Here is an 11,653-nt window from a genome sequence, read left to right as displayed (position 1 = left end):
ACCTTATCGAAAGCCTTCTGAAAGTCCAAATACACCACATCCACTGGTTCTCCCTTATCTATTTTACTAGTTACATCCTCAAAAAATTCCAGTAGATTAGTCAAGCACGATTTACCTTTTGTAAATCCATGTTGACTTTGTCCGATCCTGTCACTGTTTTCCAAGTGCTCTCATTCTTCTAAACTCTAGAGAATATAGGCCTAGTCTACTCAATTCACAATTCACAATTCAAATCGCTTTATTGGCATGATAAGTTACATCTTATGTTGCCAAAGCATCAAAATACATTTATGGTTTAGCACATAAACGCAGTTCTATTCATACAGTGTATAAACAGGTATATCCCTGAGTGTATAAATATACATTCGCATTGTTTATATATATTCTTTTCTTAGTTTACTGGTTGTCCCTCTGTTCATGGCAAGCTGTAACATAGTGTGCCGCCAGTGTTACACAGCTTCTCTCCTCTCCCAGTAGGAATGGGAGTTTTTGGTTGTCATTCAGATTTCTGAAATCAGGGCATATTTGTGAGAATTTTTGGTAGAAATTCTCCCTGATGCCCTGATATTTTCTGCAGGCTGTGAGGAAGTGCATCTCTGTCTCCACTACTCCCTGACTGCAGTGAGAGCATATCCTGTCTTCTCTTGGCAGCCTGGTCTGCCTGTGTCTGCCTTTTTCGATCGCTAGGCTATGTTCGCTAAGTCTGTACCTTGTCAAGGTTCTTCTCAGTTTGTTATCCTTTACCATGGTCAGGTAATCAGCTATGTTGTATTGTCTGTTTAGGGCCAAGTAGCAATTGAGTTTGCTTTGGGTTTTTGTTGTTTCTGCCCAATATGTCAGATATTTTTCCTTTTGCTTAGCGACGATTGTGTTGGGTCGAATTCTTTGTGTTACCCTGTCACTGTCCTGGGGCTGGTTATTGTTAGTATTGTTAGTAGTTACTTCACTGAGTCCCAGGACTAGTTGACTGAGGGTATTCTTCTTTATGGTCAGCTCTTGGCATTTCAGGGCGTCGTAGTGATAGCATTGGGGATTGCTCATTTGTAGGTGATTCCAAAATTTGGTGGCTCTTTTTTGGATAGTGATTATTAATGGATATTGGCCTAGTTCCGCCCTGCATGCATTGTTTACTGTTTTCCTTTGAGTCCGGAGGATACTTTTACAGAATTCTGCATGTAGGATCTCAATTGGGTGTTTGTCCCATTTTGCAAATTCTTGTTGAGTTAGCGGTCCCCATACCTCACTGCCATAGAGTGCAATTGGTTCAATTACTGATTTGAAAATTTTGAGCCAAATGCTAATTGGGATTTCTATTTGGATTGATTTTTTGATGGCATAGAAAGCCCTTCTTGCTTTCTCTTTCAGTTCATTCACAGCCAGTTTGAAGTTTCCCGTAGAACTGATTTTTAAGCCCAAGTATGTGTAGTTAGTGGTTTGTTCAATTTTGGTTGTTCCTACTGTGAAATTTATTTTGGGTCCCTGATGTTTGGATCTTTGCTGGAACACAAGGACTTTGGTTTTTTGGGGATTTATTGTCAGGGCCCAAGTCTGGCAGTACGACTCCAGCAGGTCCAGGTTCTGCTGTAGCCCCTCTTTAGTTGGTGACAGCAGAACCAGGTCGTCTGCATAGAGGAGGAATTTAACCTTGGATTCATATAGGGTGAGGCCGGATGCTGTAGATTGTTCAAGTAGTTTTGCCAATCCATTTATGTAAATATTAAAGAGTGTCGGTGAGATTGGCGAGCCCTGCGTCACCCCCCGCCCCTGTGGGAAGTATTTTGTTTGTTTGTCTCCAATTTTAACTGCACATTTGTTGTTTGTATACATTGATTTAATTACATCATATGTTTTCCCTCCTACCCCGCTTTCGATAAGTTTCAGAAATAAACCGTCATGCCAGATGGAGTCGAAAGCCTTCTGGAAATCTACAAAGCATGCGTAGATTTTGCTTTTGTTATGGTGAACGTGTTTGTCAATTAGGGTCTGTAGGGTGAAGATATGATCGGATGTTCTATAGTTTGGCAGGAATCCAATTTGGCTTTTACTCAAGACATTGTGCTCCTCAAGGAAGTTTATAAGTCTTTTGTTTATGATGCTACAGAAAACCTTCCCATAGGACAATCCCCCCCCCCCCCCCACCCACCGCTCCCCCCCCAATCCCAGGAACCAGTCTGGTAAACCTTCATTGCACTCCCTCTATGGCAAGTATATCCTTAGGTAAGGAGAATGAAAAAGCAAATTATTATTTGTATGGAGTGAGACTACAGAATGCTGTGGTTCAGAGGGACCTGGGGGTCCGAGTACATGAAACACAAAGAGTTAGCATGCAGGTACAGCAAGTAATTAGGAAGGCTAATGGAATGTTGGCCTTTATTGCAAGGGGTATGGAGTATAAAAGTAGGGAAGTTTTGATGCAACTTTACAGGGTGCTGGTGAGACCACACCTGGAGTACTGCGTACAGTTTTGGTCTCCATATTTAAGGAGGGATATACTTGCATTGGAGGTAGTGCAGAGAAGGTTCACGAGGTTGATTCCTGGGATGAAGGGGTTGACGTATGACGAAAGGTTGAGCAGGTTGGGCCTATACTCATTGGAGTTTAGAAGAATGAGAGGGGGTCTTATTGAAACATATAAGATTCTGAGGGGGCTTGGACAGGGTAGATGCTGAGAGGATGTTTCCCCTCGTGGGGGAATCTAGAACTGGGGGGCACAGTTTCAGAATAAAGGGTCGCCCATTTAAGACTGAGATGAGGAGGAATTTCTTCTCTCAGAGGGTGGTGAATCTTTGGAATTCTCTGCCCCAGAGAGCTGTGGAGGCGGAGTCAGTGAATATATTCAAGGCGGAGATTGACAGACATTTGAACTACAGGGGAGTCGAGGGGTGTGGGGAGAGAGCGGGAAAGTGGTGTTGTGGCCAAGATTGGATCAGCCATGATCTTATTGAATGGCGGAGCAGGCTCGAGGGGCTGATTGGCCGACTCCTGCTCCTGTTTCTTATGTTCTTATGAGACCAAAGCTGTATACAGTACTGCAGGTATAGTCTCACCAGGGCCCTATATAATTGCAGCCAGAATCGCGTCAAATTACTGATTACCAAACCTCAGTCAACCACCGGGGTCAGAAACCAGGTCATCTAGTAGCTGTGGGGAGCAGTGATGTGTGGATCTTGCTGTGTAGCTCCACAGGTAATCCAGAACTGATTAATTTCTTTCCTTTAAATCCAGTTTCTGAGAAAGGAAACTTGTTTCTTCCATTGTTTTTGTTCCTTTGTAAGCCATGTCTTGTTTATTTCCGCCCCCTGCACAAGTCTTGCTGCACTACTCTGGTAGGAGTTTGCCTGACTGTTTGTTACCAGGCATTAAGACTCCTGGGGCTGACATAAAAGAAAGACTTGCATTTCTATAGCGCCTTTCATGACCACCGGATGTCTTAAAGCGCTTTACAGCCAATGACATACAGTTATTATTGTAATGTGGGAAATGCAGCAGCCAATTTGCACACAGCAAGCTCCCACAAACAGCAATGAGATAATGACCACAGAGTCTGTTATTGTTATATTGGTTGAGGGATGAATTTTGGCCCCAGGGGAGAACTCCCCCTGCTCCTCTTCGAAATAGTGCAATGGGATCTTTTACATCCACCTGAGAGAGCAGACAGGGCCTCGGTTTAACGTCTCATCCGAAAGACGGCCCCTCTGACAGTGCAGCACTCCCTCAGCACTGCACTGGGAGTGTCAGCCTAGTTTTTTGTGCTCGAGTCTCTGGAGTGGGGCTGGAACCCACAATCTTCTGACTCCGAGGCGAGAGTGCTGCCCACTGAGCCACAGCTGACACATACATTCCACGTTCAACGAAAAATGGGAGACTTTTCTCCGTAACCAACAGCCTGCTAATAAAATCGTATTCTCAGCAATTGCATGTTTCAAAGGCACGCATAGCAAGTGATATCCAGGGAAACTGGGCATTACCCACTTTGACGGCTGAGTGGAATTTCACCTTATACCATCCCGCCCCGATCCCCTTTTCTCACGTAGTGCGTCGGGTCAGGTGTATTTTTTGTAACAATCTTGTACCAAGCTACCTGCCGCCCTTAATAATCTCTCCCTCCATAACCGTGACCAAGCATTTTAGCGATGAGGAAAGATTGGATCGGCTGGAGTTGTTTTCTTTGGAACGGAGGAGGCTGGGGGAAGATCTAATTGAGGTGTATAAAATGATGAGGGGCCGAGATAGAGTGGATAGGAAGGACCTATTTCCCTCAGCAGAGAGGTCAATAACCCGGGGGCAGAGATTTAAAGTAATTGGTGGAAGGATTAGAGGGGAGTTGAGGAGAACTTTTTTCACCCAGAGGGTGGTGGGGGTCTGGAACTCACTGCCTGAAAGGGTGGTAGAGGCAGAAACCCTCATCACATTTAAAAAGTACTCGGATATACACTTGAAGTGCCGTAACCTCCAGGGCTACGGACCGAGAGCTGGAAAGTGGGGTTAGGCTGAATAGCTCTTTTTCGGCCGGCACAGACTCAATGGGCCGAATGGCCTCCTTCTGTGCCGTAAATTTCGATGATTCTATGACTCTAAACATATATTTCCACTGTGAAGAACCTTGGGATTTTTTTTTTATATTTAAGGCACTATGTGTTTTTTTTTAATCTTCCATTTAAAAACAAGCAGAGTGCTTGGACTGAGGGACTCCTGTTGCCAGTGATGGCAGATAACCCGGACAGAACTGATCTGTCGGGTTTTAACACCAAAGCCAGCCAGTGGTGTCTTAGATTATTCTTTCCGACGGATAGAGATTTAGGCACTTTAAACATGCTGCGAGGCACATTATAACAAGCTTAAATAGGCAGTTTTATTATAATCATGAACAAAGGAATTTATAATGCAAATACAAAAAGGACTCGATGCATGGCTTTAAAATAGGGACTGAATTATGTCTAGTTTCATTATCTCTTCCCCCCCACCCCCCAACCTCTTTCACCTGCAAACTTGGTCTTGACTTACCATGTGCAGTACCACAAGCGATCAACCAATAATATATCGAATTTACAATGTCACAAACTCACGAAATGGGCTTCACCCTGTTGTGATTTGTCGTCACACCCGCAGCTACCACTAGATGGAGTTCATCAGAGCCAGAAGCTGCAGGTCTCCATACCGAGGGCTTACAGCTACACTTGATGCACTTGAAGGGGAATCGGCTTTGTCCTGACTTCCTGCAGGCAAAGCCACAGAAGATCCGGTACTCTGGCTCACACCTGTGCCCCCGGCTGCACAGAAACTGGGCAGCTGTCAGCCGTGGCTGAGTGGGCCACACTCTCGCCTCTGAGTCAGAAGGTTGTGGGTTCTTAATCGCACTCCGAGGGAGACTTGAGCACATAATCCAGGCTGACGCTTCAGTGCCAGTACTGAGGGAGCGCTGTTGGAGGTGCCGTTTTTCGGATGCTCTCTCAGATAGAGGTTAAAGATCCCAGGGCACCAAGAGCAGGGGGAGTTCGCCCCAGTGTCCTGGGCCAATATCTACTCCTCAACCAACATCACTGAAACAGATGATCTGGTTATTATCACATTGCTGTTTGTGGGAGCTTGCTGTGCGCATTTCTTACATTATAACAGTGACTCCACTTCAAGAGTACTTCATTGGCTGTTGAGCGCTTTTGGGACGTCGTGAAAGGCACTATATAAATGCAAGTCTTTTCTTTCTTACACAGCGAGGGAGGGAAGGGGGGCATTGCTATGCATCAATGACTAGGTAATGCAGTCACACGAGGAGCGGGAGGGGGGAGGCGGAGGTTAGAACAGAGTTAACCTTCCCGTTTGGGAGTTTGTGACATCGTAAATTCGAGATATCATTGGTTGATCGCTTGTGGTGTTGCACATGGTAAGTCAAGCGGGCTGTGAATGCTGAGTCTTTGAGTATATTCAAGGCTGAGATCGATAGATTTTTGGACTCTAGGGGAATCAAGGGATATGGGGATCGGGCGAGAAAGTGGAGTTGAGGTCGAAGATCAGCCATGATCTTATTGAATGGCGGAGCAGGCTCGAGGGGCCGTATGGCCGACTCCTGCTCTTATTTCTTATGTTCTAATGTAAATAGAACAATTTCAATTCAATTCAATTCAATTTTATTTGTCATATATGCAGCAAACGTGTGTACTGCACAATGAAATGTTGATTTTTACGAGTCCTCCCAACATTGGAATAAATATGGCATAACAATGATAAAATACTAATAGAAATACAGTAATAATAAATAAGATAACAGTAATAAATAATAATAAATGATTTGTTCATGAGTCTTATGGCCTGGGGGTAGAAGCTGTTTCGAAACCTGTTGGTACGAGACTGTATACTTCGGTATCTCTTACCGGATGGGAGCAGGGCGAAGAGGTTGTGGCTGGGGTGGCTCGCGTCTTTGATGATTCTCAGGGCCTTCCCCCGGCACCTCTCGGGGTAGATATCCTGCACAGCAGGTAGTTTAATTCCTATAGTGTGTTGTGCAGCTTTCACCACCATCTGTAGAGCCTTGCGGTCTATGGCGGTGCAGTTGCCATACCAGGTAGTGATGCAACCGGACAGGATACTCTCAATGGTGCACCGGTAGAAGTTGGTGAGAATCTGGGGGGACATTCCAAATTTCTTTAGTCATACCAGCATACCACTGGGGAGATGGAACACGTTGAATTCCATACCGTCTTACTGATATGATGCTGATGTTTTTGAGCAGGTCCCAGAGTTGGAAAGCTGCTGAACCGCACAACATGCTGGCAAAGTCCGACCACTGTGGTTGCTCCTGTCGCTTAACCCAGAACTGCTCAGTAAATTTAACACCGGAATCCAACCTTGGGATGAAAGGTCACCGACCTGGAGCGTTAACTCTGTTTCTCTCTCCACAGATGCTGCCCGACCCACTGAGTGTTTCCGGCATTTTCCGTTTTTAATCCGATCAAGGGCCTCGGTTGGTATCGTTAACTCTGACCGTGATCTAAATATTTGAACCCTGAGAATTAGGCCAAGGCTTGAAGCTGATGACGGGTATAAAACTTTATTTTGTTGCTGGCTGTTACAATTGCATCTTGACTGGTCCCAATGCCACAGAAAGACCATGTGATGCTGAGCATTAGCAATATTGGTTTGTGATGTGGGAGCACCAGCATTATTGAGTTCTTTTTGAAATTTGACGGGCTAAGTTTTCTAACTCCTCTGGAGGAAGCAAGAGATTGGTATTTGATTCAATACAAAGGCTGTTTCATTTGTTTCCTTGACCTTGGCGTTCAGACAGTGTCTTTGACATAACACCATTTGATCATTTGATTTAAATAGCGTTTTTTTTTCCTGTGATACAAAGAACTGATTTATTCTGTTGTGATGGAATTAACTTAAAACCTCCACGTGACAAAAGTGTGTGCCCCGGGATACGCCGGCCTGGTTCGAAACCTTTAATCCCAACTTAATCCAATTATGGGTTTTCCGGACAAGGGTTACTTTACACCGGAGAGGCTGGAGTGCATCATCACCCCCGGCAACCACATTTTAATTTCAATTGTTAAGTTTCCTTTAATGTTTTTTGTTAAGTTACAGTTTATTTGTTTATTGTTTGCACAAAAAGAGCTAATTTATACGTTAATTCCATTTAATGCCACTCACAGGACCTGTGTTTCCAACTGCAATCAGGTGTCAAAAATAAACCGCCAGGAAACCTCACTTCACCCAAGTGCTGAAACGGGTTAACGTTTTTGTTAGATCCGTGTATCTTGATGTTGTGTGTCCTTCAATAATTAGACAAGAGACTGCAGGGAACAATCAACAGGTGTTTACTGGATGAGGGTTACTCTAAAACTAACTGTACAGATCCCTACTCAGGGTTTATATACAGGTGTGGTCACTGCCGGTACTACAGAATACAGGAGCTGTAAAAAGTAGTTCTCCCCTTAAAGGTACATACACTACAATTCCTCCCCTTTTAGATTAACAGTACCATAACATTCATTTAACAATTAAATATCAACTAATTACAATTAACACTTTTAAATGCAACATTAACTGAAAATAGCCTATTTATAAATTCAGTCTTTGGGGAGGCTTCCTGATCCTTTCTGGATAGCGCCTTTCCTGAGTGTCCTGCTCTTGGTGCGGAGGCAATTTTTGCCCCCTCTCGTCAGTTGGTTCATCAGCTTCTGATGCTACTGTTTCTGGGGTAGATGCTACCTGTATGTCGGCTTCATCACCAGGTACACGAGACATGGGATTGACTCGTTCCTGTGACTCTAGGATCTGGTCAACATGGCGTCTCACAATGTTCTCCCCAACATCCACTGTGCACATTAGTGGCCCCTGCCGTGTGCATATCGTTCCTGTTTGCCATTTCTCTGTTCGGTAGTCGCAGGCCAAGACTGGTTGCCCTACATTGAAGCTCCTTGTCGGCTTCTCATTGATGTGCTGGAATTGTTTATTCTCAACATCTCTTCGTACATTTGGTCTGAGCAAATCCAGACGAGATCTCAACCTTCGGTTAAAGAATATCATGGCCGGGGTCTGGTTGGTGACTGCATGTGTTGCATTTCTGTAGGCTAACAGGAAATTGTCCACCTTATGCTGCAGTGGAATGTCGTCATCGCACATGGCCCTTACTGCTTTTTTAAAGGTTTGTACGAACCTCTCAGCCAATCCATTTGTGGCTGGATGATACGGGGCCGATGTGTAATGCCTTACCCTATTCCTTTTCATAAATCTTTGAAACTCTTCGGACACAAACTGTGGTCCGTTATCAGAGCAAATCTGCTCTGGCAAGCCGTTCCTGGCAAATATGGTCCGTAGGACTGCAATAGTTTTCTCCGTGGTGGTGGAGGACATTTTGATCACCTCAGGCCATTCCGAGTGCGCATCCACGGCTATTAAAAACATTGAGTCCATGAATGGACCAGCAAAATCAATATGCACCCGTTGCCATGGAGATGAGGGCCACTCCCATGGGTGTAGAGGGGCATGTGGTGGTGCATTTTGGACCTTCTGGCATCCTGAGCAGCTCTTTGTCAGGCCCTCGATTTGCTGATCAATCCCCGGCCACCACACATAAGCCCTAGCAAGGCTTTTCATTTTCACCCCTCCCAGATGGCCTCCGTGAAGCTCATTGAGCACTCTCTCCCTTAACTTGGGTGGAATTACCACTCGGGATCCACACATCAAGGTCCCCTGGCATACTGACAGCTGTTCTCTTCTGGATGAGAATGCTGGCAACAGTGAGTCACCATGTGTTTGGCCATCCCTTCACCGTCAAGTCATATACCCGAGACAGTGTCGGGTCATTTCGGGTCTCCTTCTCTATATCAGTGTTAGTTACTGGCAAGCGTTCAATTATAGTCGAATGAAATATTTCGACAGGGTCCACTTCTGGTGCTTCCTCTGCAGTAGGCAGTGGCAGGCGTGATAGCCCATCAGCATTTCCATGCTGTTTCGTGCCCTTATACTCGATTTCATATTGGTTCGCCCCTAGAAAAAGGGACCATCTTTGTAGCCATTGCGCAGTCATCACCGGAACGCCCTTCTTTGGATTAAAGATGGAGACAAGTGGTTGGTGGTCAGTCAGCAAGGTGAACTTCTGCCTGTGCAGATAGTGATTGAACTTTTTCACTCCCCACACTAGGCTGAGGGCCTCCCTGTCAATCTGGGTGTAGTTACGCTCGGCCGAGGTTAGTGATCGTGACGCAAAGGCTATTGGCCTCTCTGAGCCGTCCGAGAATTTGTGCGACAGCACCACTCCAATGCCATAGTGTGATGCATCACACGCCAACTGAATTGGTAGTGCTGGGTTGAAATGAGCCAACACCTCTTTTGATGTGCTCAATTCTTTGCTCTTCTGGAAAGCTCATTTACATTCGTCATTCCATTTCCATGGTACCCCCGTTTGCAGTAGGGTGTTCAGTGGGTGTAGTACGGTAGACAAATTCGGCAAGAACTTATGGTAGTAGTTCACCAGCCCGAGGAATGATCTCAGTTGTGACACATTTTCCGGTGCTGGAGCCTTGACTACTGCCTCAATCTTTTCAGGGGACTTATGTAACCCCTCTTTATCAATAACGTGGCCACAATACGAGATCTGCTTCTGGAAAAACTCGCATTTGTGGCGATTAGCTCGGAGCCCATATTCCTTCAATCTAGTGAGCACCTGCTCCAGGTTGGTGAGGTGATCACTGTCATTTTTGCCCGTGACCAGGATGTCGTCCAAATAACACTGGGTCCCTGGAATCCCTTGCAGGACTTGATCCATTGCCCTTTGCCAAATAGCCGGAGCTGATGCTACCCCGAACACCAGACGGTTGTATTGGTAGAGACCTTTATGAGTGTTGATCGTGAGGTACTGTTTTGAGGCTTCTTCTACCTCCATTTGCAGGTACGCCTGGGCCAGATCAATCTTAGTGAAGCGTTTCCCTCCAAATAGCGAAGCGAAAATATCTTCAATCCGCGGAAGCGGATATTGTACAGTGTGAAGGACTGGGTTCACTGTCACCTTAAAGTCCCCACAGATGCGAACCTTCTTTGGTTCCCCAGGCGTATTACTCAATGACCTCTTCATTACAGGAATGATGGGTGTAGCCCACTCGCTCCAGTCCACTTTGGACAGTACTCCTGAACGTTCCAAACCTTCCAGCTCTGCTTCAACGGCTGGGCAGATCACATAAGGTACCGGTCTGGCCTTAAAAAACTTTGGGCTTGCATTTTCCTCTATTTTGATCATCGCTGTTATGCCTTTTAGTGTTCCGAGTTCCTCCTGGAACACTTCTTGTGCGTCAGTTAGCATTTTTGACAGTCGTCCAGGTGTGACGTCGTCATCCTTTTTGGCATCTACAGTCAGTGCTTGAATGGAATGCCAATCTAGCTGTATCTTCCGGATCCATTCACGTCCTAGTAGTGGTGGTCCTCCATCTGGCAATACATATAGGTCCATTTTTGGTGTTTCCTTGCCGTTATATATAACGTTCACCCTTATTTTTCCTTTGGGGTAGACTTTTTGCCCCGTGTACGTCTTCAAGACAATCTCTGTATCTCGCAAGGGTATATGTGAGAATAGCCGCTTGTAGTCCCTTCGGTTTATGACTGTTAGGGTTGATCCTGTGTCCAATTCCATTTTCACTTGGACTCCGGCTATCTTGAGCGTGACCCAGATAGTTTGGTGATCCTCCGTTTTGATCACATTATGTAGTTTCAGACAACCCAGCTCCTTGCTTCCGGAGTCTGTATCACTTTTCTGTTCGTCTGAACTACTCTCCGTCACCTTATGTACCTTCTTGTACTTCTCCTGTGGAGATTTCTTGCTGCTGGTTTTCTTTCCCGACCTGCAGACTCTTGCTATGTGTCCTACTTTCCCACACTGCACACTTTGTCCTTGAACCAGCAATCCTTATGGTCGTGTGTTGTTCTGCCGCAGTGAAAGCACTTCACTGTTCCGTATGACATTTCATTTGCGCCATATTCTTGCGGTCTCCGTTGTATCTCTGCCGTGCCCCGTGCTGCAGCTTCGTGTGATACTGCCATGCTGAAAGCCTTGTCCAGCGTAAGATCCTTTTCTGATAGAAGCCGTTTCTGGGTTCCTTCACTTTGAAGCCCACACACAAACTTGTCCCTTAAAGTATCTGCTAGTCCCGTTCCAAACTGG

This window comes from Somniosus microcephalus, chromosome 30 (genome assembly GCF_052327205.1).
Source record: "Somniosus microcephalus isolate GS21.2 chromosome 30, FLI_Smic_1.0, whole genome shotgun sequence".
NCBI classification, from domain to species: Eukaryota; Metazoa; Chordata; class Chondrichthyes; order Squaliformes; family Somniosidae; genus Somniosus; species Somniosus microcephalus.
The sequence above is the reverse complement of the archived record's forward strand: the minus strand, read 5'-3'. Positions refer to the sequence as shown.